Source organism: Mandrillus leucophaeus, unplaced genomic scaffold (genome assembly GCF_000951045.1).
Source record: "Mandrillus leucophaeus isolate KB7577 unplaced genomic scaffold, Mleu.le_1.0 Scaffold94, whole genome shotgun sequence".
Taxonomy (NCBI): Eukaryota; Metazoa; Chordata; class Mammalia; order Primates; family Cercopithecidae; genus Mandrillus; species Mandrillus leucophaeus.
In genome coordinates, this window is record NW_012110252.1 from 4329319 (window position 1) to 4342532 (window position 13214).

Genomic DNA, 13214 nt, shown 5'->3' on the forward strand with positions numbered 1-13214 from the left:
TGAGGCAGGAGAATGGTGTGAACCCGGGAGGCGGAGCTTGCAGTGAGCTGAGATCCGGCCACTGCACTCCAGCCTGGGCGACAGAGCGAGACTCCATCTCAAAACAAACAAAAAAAAGAATAGCCATATGATGCAATCTGGACAAAGAAGTGGAAGGGGAAACCTGTTTGATAAACCTTCTAGAAAGATGTTTTCAGGTTTAAAAAAGACTCAAAAAATAAAATAAAGTAATTGTACAATCCAGCAATTGCACTTCTGGGTATATCCCCAAAAGAATTAAAAGCAGGGTCTCAGCCAGGTGCGGTGGCTCACACCTGTAATCCGAACACTTTGGGAGGCCAAGACGGGTGGCTCACAAGGTCAGGAGATCGAGACCATCCTGGCTAACACGGTGAAACCCCGTCTCTACTAAAAAATACAAAAAATTAGCCGGGCGTGGTAGCGGGCATCTGTAGTACCAGCTACTCGGGAGGCTGAGGCAGGAAAATGGCGTCAACCTGGGAGGCGGAGCTTGCAGTGAGCCGAGATCGCACCACTGCACTCCAGCCTGGGCGGCTGAGTGAGACTATGTCTCAAAAAAGAAAGAAAGAAAGAAAAGCAGGGTATCCAAGAGATATTTGTCATAGCTGCATTATTCACAATAGTGAAAAGGTAGGAGCAACTCAAGTGTCCCTTAAGGGATATGTGGATAAACAAAATGTGGTGTATACATACAGTGGGATGTGAGTCAGCCTTCAAAAGGAAGGAAATTTTGACATATACTACAACATGGATGAACCTTGAGGACATTATGCTACGGGAAATAAGGCAGTCACAAAAGGACAAATACTGTATTATTCCACGTATATGAGGCACCTGGAATACTCAAATTTGTAGGGGCAGAGAGCTGAATGGTGCATGCCAGTGCCTGTGGGAGAGTGGGTGGGCTATGGTTTGAATGCTTTTGTTTCTCAAAAATTCAGAGTGTTCACAGATGGATGGCGACGATGATTGCACGACAATGTGAATGTACTTAATTCTGCTGAACTGTACATTTTAAAATGCTTAAGAGGGTAAATGCTATGTTATGCATATTATACCATAAATAGAAGAAGGTCAGGGGGAGGGTTACTCAAGGAAGGGAAGCACTTGTATTTCATTACAGAAGGTGGTAACACTTAGACGCTTAACCATTGTAGGACTGTGAGGGAGCCTCACCTAAAGAGGAAGATAAAAATGATGAGAAGAGAAAGTGGGAGGGTGGAGAGACCCAGGGTCTTGAAGACCATCGAGCTGCTGTCTTAAGCATCCCAGAGGCCTCTACCTTCAGCCTTGTCATTGTTTAAACGTGTTGAGTAAGATTTCTCCTTATTTATAGGTGAAAGCGTCCTAGCTGATACAGCATTCAGCATGTGCTCACTGTTACTACTTTTATATTGGCCATCCTTCTTCAGTCCTGTTCCCACAGTCTCATTCCTGGCTATTTTCCTGAACTCTGGACTACTACTTTTCATATTGGTGTGCTTTTGGATCTCATCTGAAGGCCTGGCCTCTGACCTGCTTCCTGTCACGTGCAGAGGAGAGTGGTAGCTTTTGTGTTCCCTGTGGTGGGGGTAAGGGACAGTCCACTCAGCCTAGCTCATCGTCTTCTGGAAACATCACCCTCTCTTTTTTGCTACAGAGCCCCTTCCACATGAGCCTCCTTTGACCAAATGTGGGCACATGATTCAGATCCAGTCAATCAACGCCCTTTGAAGGATTTGGCCTGAAACTGTCAGAGAAGAAGGTCTCGTCTCCTGGGGTTTCTACCGATGTGCATCACATAAGCCGAGAGCTGCTTGTATCCCCTAGCCCCCTTTGGCTCATCAGTCCTAGCAGCTGCATGCCAGATCTTGTCAGCTTCTGTCACCCCTAGCTAACTTAAAGAGTCCCTTAATGATGGCATCTGCAAACTCCACCCAGCCGAAAGTCTGACCTGATAAGAACGATGCTAGAAGTCCTCACCCCACTGTAGAAGCTGGACACAGCCCGTGACTCCGCATCCAGGTAAATGAGCCTGGGAAGGGGAGGAACTGAGCTGTGGCCTCTGTCATCTCTCAGGCCTGTAGTTTCCCTTTCATCATTTCTGAGGGTGGCAGGATTGCGCCAGACCTCAGGCACTCGGCAGGGAGCCTCGATGCTTTTATCTGGTTTCTATGCATCATTCTTCCCCAGGAATGAACTTGAATATCTATTCTCAAATAGATTCTACAGAATGACAATGAAGACAGACAAAACCTGGGGACATTCCACGCAGCCTAGCTCATCTGGTTCCTCACCCCTTGGTGACCAACCCAGGCTGGAGTCAGTCCTCAGATTGTCAAACCCAATCTAGCTCCCAGGCCTCCCGCCTGAAGGCCTCTCAAATGTCTCAGTGATATGGCAACTGCGCAACCATTACCACAAACAAGTGAAAGAAGGATTCATTTTCACTGGACGCTATGAGCACAATGTAAAATTTCCCGAAGGAATTGCCAGTCTCAAGTCGAGAATACCTGTGAGCACAGGAGGAAGTTTCACAAGTGACTGCAATTCTTTCATCAATTCCATTAAAATCAGAATAAGCTGGGCACAGTGGTGCATGCCTGTAATCCCAGCATTTTGGGAGGCCAAGGCAGAAGAATTTCTTCAGCCTAAGAGTTTGAGACCAGCCTGGGCAATGTAGTAAGACCCTGTCTCTACAAAAAAAAAAAAAAATTAGCCAGAGATTGTGGCATATGTCTGTAGTCCCAGCTACTTGAGAGGCTGAGGTGGGAGAATTTCTTGAGCCCATGAGTTCAAGGCTGCAGTGAGCCGCGATCATGCCACCGCACTCCACCTTGCCTGAAAATAAAATAATAATAAAAATAATGATAATGAAAACAATTCCATTAACATTAGAATGGCTATTGCTAACCCTGTTCATTCTATCTTCAGAGAAATAAGGAAAAAATGGAAAAAGAGCTTTTTAAAAAAAGAAACCCCGACAAAGTGAGATCTGTCTTCTTTTCCCAGTCTTCCCCCTGAGTGTCCCTGTGTCAGTCCAAGTCCTCCAAGAAGAGATTGACTGGAAAAAAAGCCCTGTGAAGGATAAAGAGGAGAGGGAGCTGGTGTACCTGGGGAATGGCTTCAGACCACAATGTAGGTCTGGCAGCTGTGAACCGAGAGAGGGAAGGAAGAAAGGGGTGGAAGGAGCCTCACACTGCAGTGCAGCTCTGAGAAAGCCTCAACTGGCTGGTACAGAGCCCCAGGGTGGAGACGGCCCAGCAGAAGGTCTTGCAATGGGCAGAAATGGCCCGGCTCTAGGCCCCTGCCATGCTTAGTATTAGCTGGGAATAGCCCGGGAAAGCGTGGCCTCTGTGTGAACCCTGGTGGATCCAAAGGTGCAGCAGCTAATGACTATCCCCCAGCTACCCTCCTCGCAGCAGGTTCTCTTGAAGCGAGGTCTTAGTGGAGTCCCCTACGGCCACCACAGCCCCTCCCAAACCTCTGCCTCCCGTGAACCCTCCAGCACCGGCTGCTGCTTGGTGTCTCCTCTTTACCAGTCATAACCCGCCCTGCTCCCTGGTAATCCTGGATTATTAATCATGTCAATAATATTGACATGGCACGGGGATGCAGGGTACCTATAAAGATTAATCCATTTAACCTTGATCAACCACCCACCTACTGTGTGGGGATGCAAAGATAAGTTAGGCCTAGGGCTCAAGAAACTCCAAATCTAGCCTAGGGATTCTCAATGTTGACCGTACATTACCACCAGCTAGGGGTTTTCTAAATCAGGGATCAGGGGCCGGGCGTGGTGGCTCATGCCTATAATCCCAACACTTTGGGAGGCCACGGCGGGCAGATCACTTGAGCCCGGGAGTTCGAGATCAGCCTGTTCAACATAGTGAAACCCAGTCTCTACTAAAAATACAAAAATTAGCTGGGCATGGTTGTGCACGTCTGTGATCCCAGCTACTCAGGAGGCTGAGGGAGAATTGTTTGAACCCAGAGGTGGAGGTTGCAATAAGCCAAGGTCGTGCCACTGCACTCTGGCCTGGGTGACAAATAGAGACTCTGTCTCAAGTCAGTCAATCAGGGATCAGTAAACTATGGCCTGCTGGTCAAGTCCAGCCTACCACATGCCACATGTTTTTGTATGGCCCACAGCTAAGAATGGTCTTTACATTTTTAAGTGACTGAAAAAAATAGAGAAGGATAATATTTTCTAACTTGAAAAGCATATGAAATTTGAATTTCAGCGTCCATGCTTGCCATCTTATGGGAACACAGCCATGCTTCTTCATTTGCGTATCCTCTGCAGCTGCTTTCGAGCTACCGCAGCAACACCGAGGAGTCACGACAGAGACCAGATGGCCGCAAACCAAGGATATTCGCTATCTGACCCATTACAGAAGAAGGTTGCCAACTCCTGGGTTAAAGCCTTAAAAGTGAATCCTGGAATCCTGCCTCTAGGAGCTTACTGGGACATTGGCGAGAGTTGTTTTGGAGGCTCCTCAGGACATAGGCAGAAGCCACACTGCACTATGGGCCCCAGGTTCCCAACACACCACATGCCCGACAAATACTGCATCCCACTGACCAAGAAGAAAGGGGAGGAAATGATGAATTTCCTGCTGACCATCCTCCGTACTGCCTGACTTTAAGGAAGGTTTAGTCTTTTAAGTAATTTAGAGGAAAAATTACTGTCTGTGAAGCACAATGTTTATACTGCTCCTTCTCTATAAGTAAATACATTCTTCCTTGTTCCCAGATATGATCCTTCACAGCAGACTCCAGCACTAATTCATTCCTTCTGCCAAATCCCTTACATATGTCTCATTTCTCTGTCTTTCCATCTTTGCGCCTCAAGTTCTATCTGAAAACATGTAATCTGAAAAGATCCTAGGACCCTATGAGATGTTGATGTCGCTTCAAAATCAACAATCTCTATTTATCACCACAAAATTAAAGGAAGAGCCTTGTTTGGTTTGAACAAAATGCAGAAACCTGTCCTTGAAAATGTCATCTAGTTGAAGAGATAGAAAATATACATACATAATAAATGTATGTGTCATAGAGGCTTAAAATTCACCATCCAGAAATCCAGTATTCGCACAAAGTTGGAGTGAATGGTGCTGATGATGGAAGGCTCCCAATTCAGTTCCTTGCTTTTTTTTTTTTTTTTTGAGTTATCAAAAAGGACATCCAGGTTGAGTCCATTCTGAATCCTTAACTGTCCCTTTCATTCGATAATTGCCTGCTTCCGTTTCTTTTGTGTTTCCCAGCAAATGCTTTGGAATTCTCTTCACCACTATATGTATTTTCTCTTAGTGATAGTGTGTATCTCTATCAGTCCTCATGATAGAGAACTACTTTGTGTTTTCATTTCATTTCAAAGATAATCTTAACATTTCTGTCCTTTACTAATTATAATAAGAAAATTTCTCGGCTGGACGCCGTGGCTCATGCCTGTAATGCCAGCACTTTGGAAGGCCAAGGCGGGTGGATCACTTGAGGTCGCGAGTTCAAGACCATCCTGGCCAACATGGTGAAACCCCATCTCTACTAAAAATACAAATTTAGCTGAGTATGGTGGCAGGTGCCTGTAATCCCAGCTACTCGGGAGGCTAAGGCAGGAAGGTCACCTGAACCCAGGAGGCAGAGTGAGCCGGGATTGCTTCACTGCACTCTAGCCTGGGTGGCAGAGCAAGACTCCATCTCAAAACAAAAAAAAAAGGAAAATTTCTCTTTAACATCAATAATCAGGAAGTCAAATATTTCCACAGAGTAAGATTTTTTTTTTTTTAAGATAGTGTTTCTCAAACCAGGATTTGAGGATAAATTCTTGAGGAGGCATAAGAATTTGTCTTTCTTGGGTCGGACTCAGTGGCTCACACCTGTAGTCCCAGCACTTTGGGAGGCCAAGGCGGGTGGATCACGAGGTCAGGAGATCGAGACCACCCTGGCTAACACGGTGAAACGCTGTTTCTACTAAAAATACAAAAAATTAGCCGGGCGTGGTGGCATGCACCTGTAGTCCCAGCTACTCGGGAGGCTGACGCAGGAGAATGGCGCGAACCCGGGAGGCGGAGCTTGCAGTGAGCGGAGACTACACCACTGCACTCCAGTCTGGGCGACAGAGCGAGACTCTATCTCAAAAAAAAAAAAAAAAAGGAATTTGCCTTTCTTGTAATCAAACGTGAAGTATAATATAAAAATCTGTGTTTTGACATATGGATATGAGAATTTGGAAGCATTTAAAAAATCTACCAGTGCCAAGAAGACTCCTCAGACTCCTTAATACCTTAATGGTTGACAGTCAATGCTGGCACTCCACTAAAGCTGTTCACCATGAGCTGCTGGTTACTGTGGAAAGAAATTAGAGGTGGTGGAAAGCAAGGAAAATACGAGGTACAAGCTAGCAGTATCCATCAACAAGTTCTCCTCTGAGCCACGTTGGAGTCATGGTATAGCTGGCCATCAGGAGAGGCCATCAGACGTCACAGTGTCAACATCTTCTACAAGTTGCCGGCCAGGGCATTTTTGTAGCCAAGGGGGCGTGGCCTGTAAAAATGGGGCAATGAGGTGATTTTTACCAGAAACAATAATACAACGTACAAAATGGGGAATGGCACAGAGGAAAAATTAACAAAATGAAGCACTTGTTGAGGACCTTCTCTGTGACGGACACCACCTTAGCACTTTCACGTCCATGGTTTCGTTACTCTCACAACAACTCTGGAAGGTGGAAACGTATTCTCTTCATTTTATGATGAGAAAACTAAGGCACAGAGAGATGAAGTGATTGCTCGAAGCCAGACGGCTAGCAAGTGCCAGGCAGTGCCCAGCAGAGCGGAGACACTCAGCTGTTAAACTCCACCGTCTCTCACAAGTAAACCACTAGTGGTATTCAGAGACAGAGACCTTACTAACTGGGAAATCCGGGAAGGCTTCGTGGTTGTGGGCGATGAAACATTTACAGGCATGGAACAGTCAGGAATTAGGAGGTAAAAGCACCTACGATAAAGGAACAAGCATAAAAAAGGGAAAGCATTTTCTTTCCTGTTTCTTTCAGGTTTCTTTTGGTATGTGGAACCTCTCTTCCTAGCACCCATAACAATTATTCACTCACAGTGGACATTCAAATAGTAGGTGTAGTGCCAATATGGACAGAAATCGATCTGGGAAGTACAGAGAGGTCTCCTTTGAAAATAGTTTCGGAGATTTTGGATCCAGCTGTACCTGAAGCTAGCTAGGCTTCCTCTGACCTCTGACCTTTCCAGTTACCTGAGCCAGTGCATTTTTTTTTTCTAGTTAAGGTGGTTTGAGCTTTGTATTTTCTCACTGGCCACTAAAAGAGTGAAGCATGAAGAATACACTCTGAAAGCAACCAATTATCTTTTAAAAATCCCACTCCAGAACCTTTGGCAGGGACCAAATCCTCATTCTCCTCCTGCTGAACCCACCTTCCCTTAAGCTGGTGCCAGATAAAGTTGCTTTGAGCATGACAAGGAAGAAAATGTCAGGAATTCCCAGGACATCCTATCAATGACTGGGAGGGGAACAAGCACACTATCCCTTCCTTAAGTCTCTAGAAGCCCTCCTGCTAGTAGGGTCCATTTGCCAGCCAGGTCTCCACGCAGGCAGGCCCAAGCAGCCACATTCTGGAGAGCAGCTGCAAAGTTGGCCGCGCTAATGTTCAGTTTGGTACCTAAATTGTTTCTCACATAAAGAAAAAGATGATCCTCTGGGAATATTTTCAGATGCACTCAAGAGAACAAAGCACTTCATGGGATTTGTTGGGAAAAGAAATCAACATGGAGACTCCATAGCCTTTTTCATGCTCTAGTTCTCAAAGAGTCATCTTCTGATCACAGAATCAGCAAAACCTAGGAACTTGCTAGAAACGCAAAATCCTGGACCCCAGCCATCTTTGGTTTAACAAGCCTCCCAGATGATTTGACGTCCGTTTTAGAGAGTTTGAGAGCCACAAGGAAAACATGTAAGAGTTGTGGTTTACTCCATTCATTGTATAAAAGTGTCTTTGGTTTGCTATGCTCTATGATTTAAGGCAATTTAAGGCAATTTAAGACTGGATGCCGTGGCTCATACCTGTAATCCCAGAGCTTTGAGAGACCGAGGAGGGACGATCACTCGAGGCCAGAAGTTTGAGATCAGCCTGGGGAATACAGTGAGACCCTCTCTCTACAGAAGATTTTAAAAAATTAACTGGGTGTGGTGGCGCATGCCTATAATCTCAGCTACTGAGATTGAGGAGGTTGAGGTGGGAAGATTGCTTGAGCCCAGGAGGTCGAGGCTGCAGTGAGCTACGATCACACCACTGCACTCCAGCCTGGGCAACAGGGGATGTATTAGTCAGGGTGCTCTAGAGGGACACAACTAATAGGATGTATGTATATATGAAAGGGAGTTTATTACGGAGAGCTGACTCACCCAATCACAAGATAAAGTCCCACAATAGGCTGTCTGCGAGTTGAGGAGCAAGGAAGCAAGTAGTGGATCAGTATGAGTCCCAAAACCTCAAAAGTAGGGAAGCCGACAGAGCAGCCTTCAGTCTGTGAATGAAGGCCTGAGAGCCCCTGGCAAACCACTGGTGTAAGTCCAGGAGTCCAAAAGATGAAGAACTTGGGGTCTGATGTTCAAGGGCAGGAGGCATCCAGCACGGGAGAAAGATGGGGGTCAGAAGACTCAGCAAGTTCACCCCTTCCACCTTCTTCTGCCTGCTTTATTCTAGCCATGCTGGCAGCTGGTTAGACGGTGCCCACCTAGATTGAGGGTGGCTCTGCCTCTCCCAGTCCACTGACTCAAATGTTAATCTCCTTCGGCAACAGCCTCACAGACACACCCAGGAGCAATACTTTGCATCCTTCAATCCAATCAAGTTGACACTCAATATTAGCCATCACAGAGGGAGGCCCTGTCTCAAAAAACAAAACAAACAAACAAACAAAAATTTAAATCTGCATCAAAAAGACAAGCATGTCCTGACATGTCACAGAAGTAAATCATAAGGCTAGTTTGGTACCACGGAGTCCAGCAAATATTCCCCTTTGCAACTCTCTCGATTAATTCCAATATCACTGCTGTCTAAAACAGAGGCAGTTGTAGGAATGTCAACATTAAGGGAAGGTGAGATTAATTTCTAAACATCTGTCTTTCTGTTCCAAGACTTCTAGGGCAGAGCTATCAACCATTCACATTTTAGGCTAAGTGAGAAATGCTCTCCTCTGGATGGAAGAAACATTAAAAAACAACAACAAAAAAATAATAAGAGTATATGGGCAAGAGAAAACACATTATCCTTCCAGCAGGCTGTGAAAGAGACGGAATTTGCATGAGAGAGGGGATGAAAGGATATGAGAATGGGGAAGGGTTGTTCAACTTTAAAGTTGAGGACATTTGCTCTATTAACTCTTCACCTTTCTATTTAGCATCAGCCTCAGCTCCTCAGTAGAAGGGACTTGGGAAGGAAAAAGGTAAGCCAGGATAGCCCAGAGATGGGTAAGCTAAACACAAAAGTGGGGTCTAGTTTAGGGTCTTAGAAGTTTTGAGAGAAGGAAATGCTAGGATTCCCCAAAGCAAGATGGCGGCCCTCTTTGACAGGCAGCATCAGCTTCCAGGTTTTGCTGCCTTCTTTTGCCGTGCTTCATGGTCTCACCCTGTATCCGTTGTCTTTGATGCTCTTTCCGGATGGAACAATAAAAGGCGCTCCCATTTTCATTCTGTTCACTGACTTGCTAAAGGCAGAGCCAAAGTTTTGCTAAGAAGACCAAAAAAGCAAATCCTTTCCCTGCTCCTCTAATCCACGGAAAGTAAAGGCAAAGGTAGACTGTTAACTGTCTCGGCACCTTAGCGCTGTGTGACTTGGCACACGTATGAATGAAAATCTAATAGGAAGAAGAAAAAATATGCATTGAAATACCTTTCTGAAAAATAAGCTAAGTTTTAGGATTTAGAAAAAGGTACACATCTAATTCACTCCCAAATTCCAATTAGTTTCTATTACTTTAAACTCCATATTAAACACCTCTGTGTTGTCTGTGAACAAAATTTATCAATTAGCAACAGTCAAGGCCAAACATACATCCCATCAGCTGATCTGGGTTGGCCTCACAGATGGAGGTAAAGTTGAAGCTAGTAGTCCCCTTGCTGGAGGAGGGAGGGGCCCCAGACTGTTTGCACAGCCCACAAGCCCCACCCAGGCTCACTCCTCCCCCAATAAAACAATCCCCTCTTAAGGCAGAACTTTATGACACCCACACTCAGACTCTCATCTCCTTGGCTGCGGATCACTAAGCTCTTCACTTCCCAAAGCTTCTCTGAGCTGCTACTGTGCACACATGGGCAAACACTGGCAATTGCCATCTTCATCCTAGTACTTCGTGCTAGGCTCCCTCCCAAAATGTGTGTGGCCATCGACATTCTTTGCAACACCCACTCCTAGTTGCCTCTGACTTCCTGTCCGAGTGGCTCTGTTTCCCACTAGCCAGTGGGCAGAGTTCCCTACAATCTCCCAGGTCCTTCCCGCTTTGGCAGAGGGGAGGAGCACACTTCCAAATAGTTCAGGACCTAGTGCCAGGCGTTGACTTCCTACAGAGGCTAGGCTGCAGCTGGAGTACACGGGTGTGGGCACATCCTGCTTCTGCTGAAGCTGCAGTGCTCCCAAGACAGGGCAATAGCCGCCCATCCCCCAAACATCTGGTTGTCCAGCAGTGGGGTTCTTGGCCCCTCTGGCTCCTCTCAACTCTTGTCACATCTCAGCTCCTGGAACCAACTCGAAAGGGACCCTCTCTACCCTGCCTTCAAGAATTCAAGAAACTCAGATTTCAGAGTGTTGGCAAATTTTAGAGAAAGACAAAGAAACCAAAAACAAGGAAAAGCAAGAAAGAAAGAATTCACAGATTTCATCTTTTGCTACCACTGAAATGCATAAAAATAAAGACCACATTTCCAAGCCTTCTGGATTATGGTCACAGCTTGCCTTCCGCCAGGATACTCTGCCTCCAGAGCAGCACTACAAGAAGAAGGAAATAGAAAGTTGCCAAATGCCTGCCCAGTCTGTTTACTCTGCAAATCATGCCTGGAGGAGGGGGCTGTCTCCAGATGGCTCTGGGCAGGCAGTGAAGCTGAAGAGTTTTGGAATGTGCTGCCGGGAGGCTCTGCAATGGCCCTAAGCAGATTCTCGCCTGAGCTGGCAACTGGAGCCACTCAGCTCCCTATCACATTGTCATCAATCATGAACTTGGAAAAACTTTCAGTGCTAGAGTTTATCGTCAACTCTTAATGAAAATATATGGGTTTCACAGAAGAGTCTGAAAAGCACAGTGTTTGAATGTGAAATAGCAAAATTGTCTGATTAGGTGCTAGGGCCAAACTGATTGCCTGATTACAGCTGGGAGCAGCGGGAGGAGAAAGGCCATGGCACCTTCAGTACACGGAGATAATCACACCTCTGGAGATCCAGCCAGGGCAGGAGTAGCCTGCTCTAGAAAGTATCAGGAGACTTCACTCCCACAAAAACAATCCAAATATATAAGCTTCTATGCTGAGTACTTAGCAGGCTCTGTGAGGAGGACTCTGCAACCCAACTTCATTCAATCCTCACATCAATCCCATTTTACAGATGAGGAAACTGAGGCTCAAAGACATTAGTAATTTGCCTAGGTCTCACTAGAACCCAAACCCAGGTCTGTCTGATTCTAGAGCCTGAGCTCTTAAGTAGGAGTCAACAAACTTTTTCTGTAAAGGGTCAAGGAAGTAGTAAATATTTCAGGCTTTGTGAGCACATAGGGCGTCTCTTCATTTGGAGGGTTTTGCTTTTGTTTTGTTTTCTGCAATCTTTTAAAAATGTAGAAACCCTTCTTAGTTCTCTGGCAGTACAAAAACAGGCTCCCAGATAGATTTGGCAGGTGGGCCAGAGTTTACTATTCTTCATCACCTCTTGCTTCCATCTACCTTGTGGCCTTGGACAAACATTTCTCCCCTCTCTGCAACCAGTGGGTTTTTTGAAATGGGTTAAACACAAGGACAAAATAGGAAATTGGGAAATGGGAGGGTGGTACTAACTTCCCAGCGTCCTGGGAATATTACCATCTCCTGTAGCTTCTACTGTAGTCATTTCTTTGTGATTTTTACATTGGGTAAATCCCACTAAACGCTAAGTTTGTGATAATTAAATAGCCAGTTACTTCAAATTTGTGTTGGAAAAAAGTGACTGCGATTAAATAAACATACATGAACCATACAAAATATCACCTAGTCAGTCATCAGAGTTCGATGCGAAAAGACTGACATCAATTGCTTAATTTGATCCACAGCCTCTTCTCCTTTAATGGACAAAGTGGACTTTAAACACATGAAACACGGGACAAAAAAAAAAAAATACACCAGAGATTTACCTACCTGGTGGAAAGTTTAGGGTTGTATTCATATGTACATGGAAATAAAACAAAATTAAGTTATTTATAATAATTCTAGGTGATACAGATGTTGAGCAAGAAAGAAAAAATAACCACTGGCAACTTCACCGGATGGTTATGATTTGCATTTATATAGCAGTACCAACGCCAATACTACATGAAGCCCAAACAAAAGCAATAGAATTCTATCGCGAAGATGGAACAATGAGTGGTGAGGGGATGTTTTAGGTACCAGACAGAAGAGTGAACATGGGCTAAATCTTCATCTTCTCTAATAGAGAGTCAATAGATACTGGCTCAAACTGGGAAAAAGAAAAAGAAAAAAGAAAAAGAAACAGCAGTATAAGCATGTGGAGATATGCAGATAGATACCAAAAGAATCAACTAAAATCGTTGAAATGGTTGCCCCAGGGAGCAGGAAAATGGTGGTGGATACACAGGAGTGCTATCATTTGTAACAAGTCTTGTAAAACTATTTGACTATGTGTATGTACACTTTGATAGAATAAAAGCCAAATTAAAAACAATAACTGGGCCGGGCACGATGACTCATGCCTGTAATCCCAGTACTTTGGGAGGCTGAGGTGGGTGGATCACCCGAGGTCAGGCGTTGGAGACCAGCCTGGCCAACATGACAAAACCCCATCTCTACTAAAAATACAAAACTTAGCTGGGCATGGTGGCAGGCGCCTGTAATCCCAGCTATTGGAGGGGCTGAGGCAGGAGAATCACTTGAACCCAAGAGGCAGAGGTTGCAGTGAGCCGAGATCACACCACTGCACTCCAAAC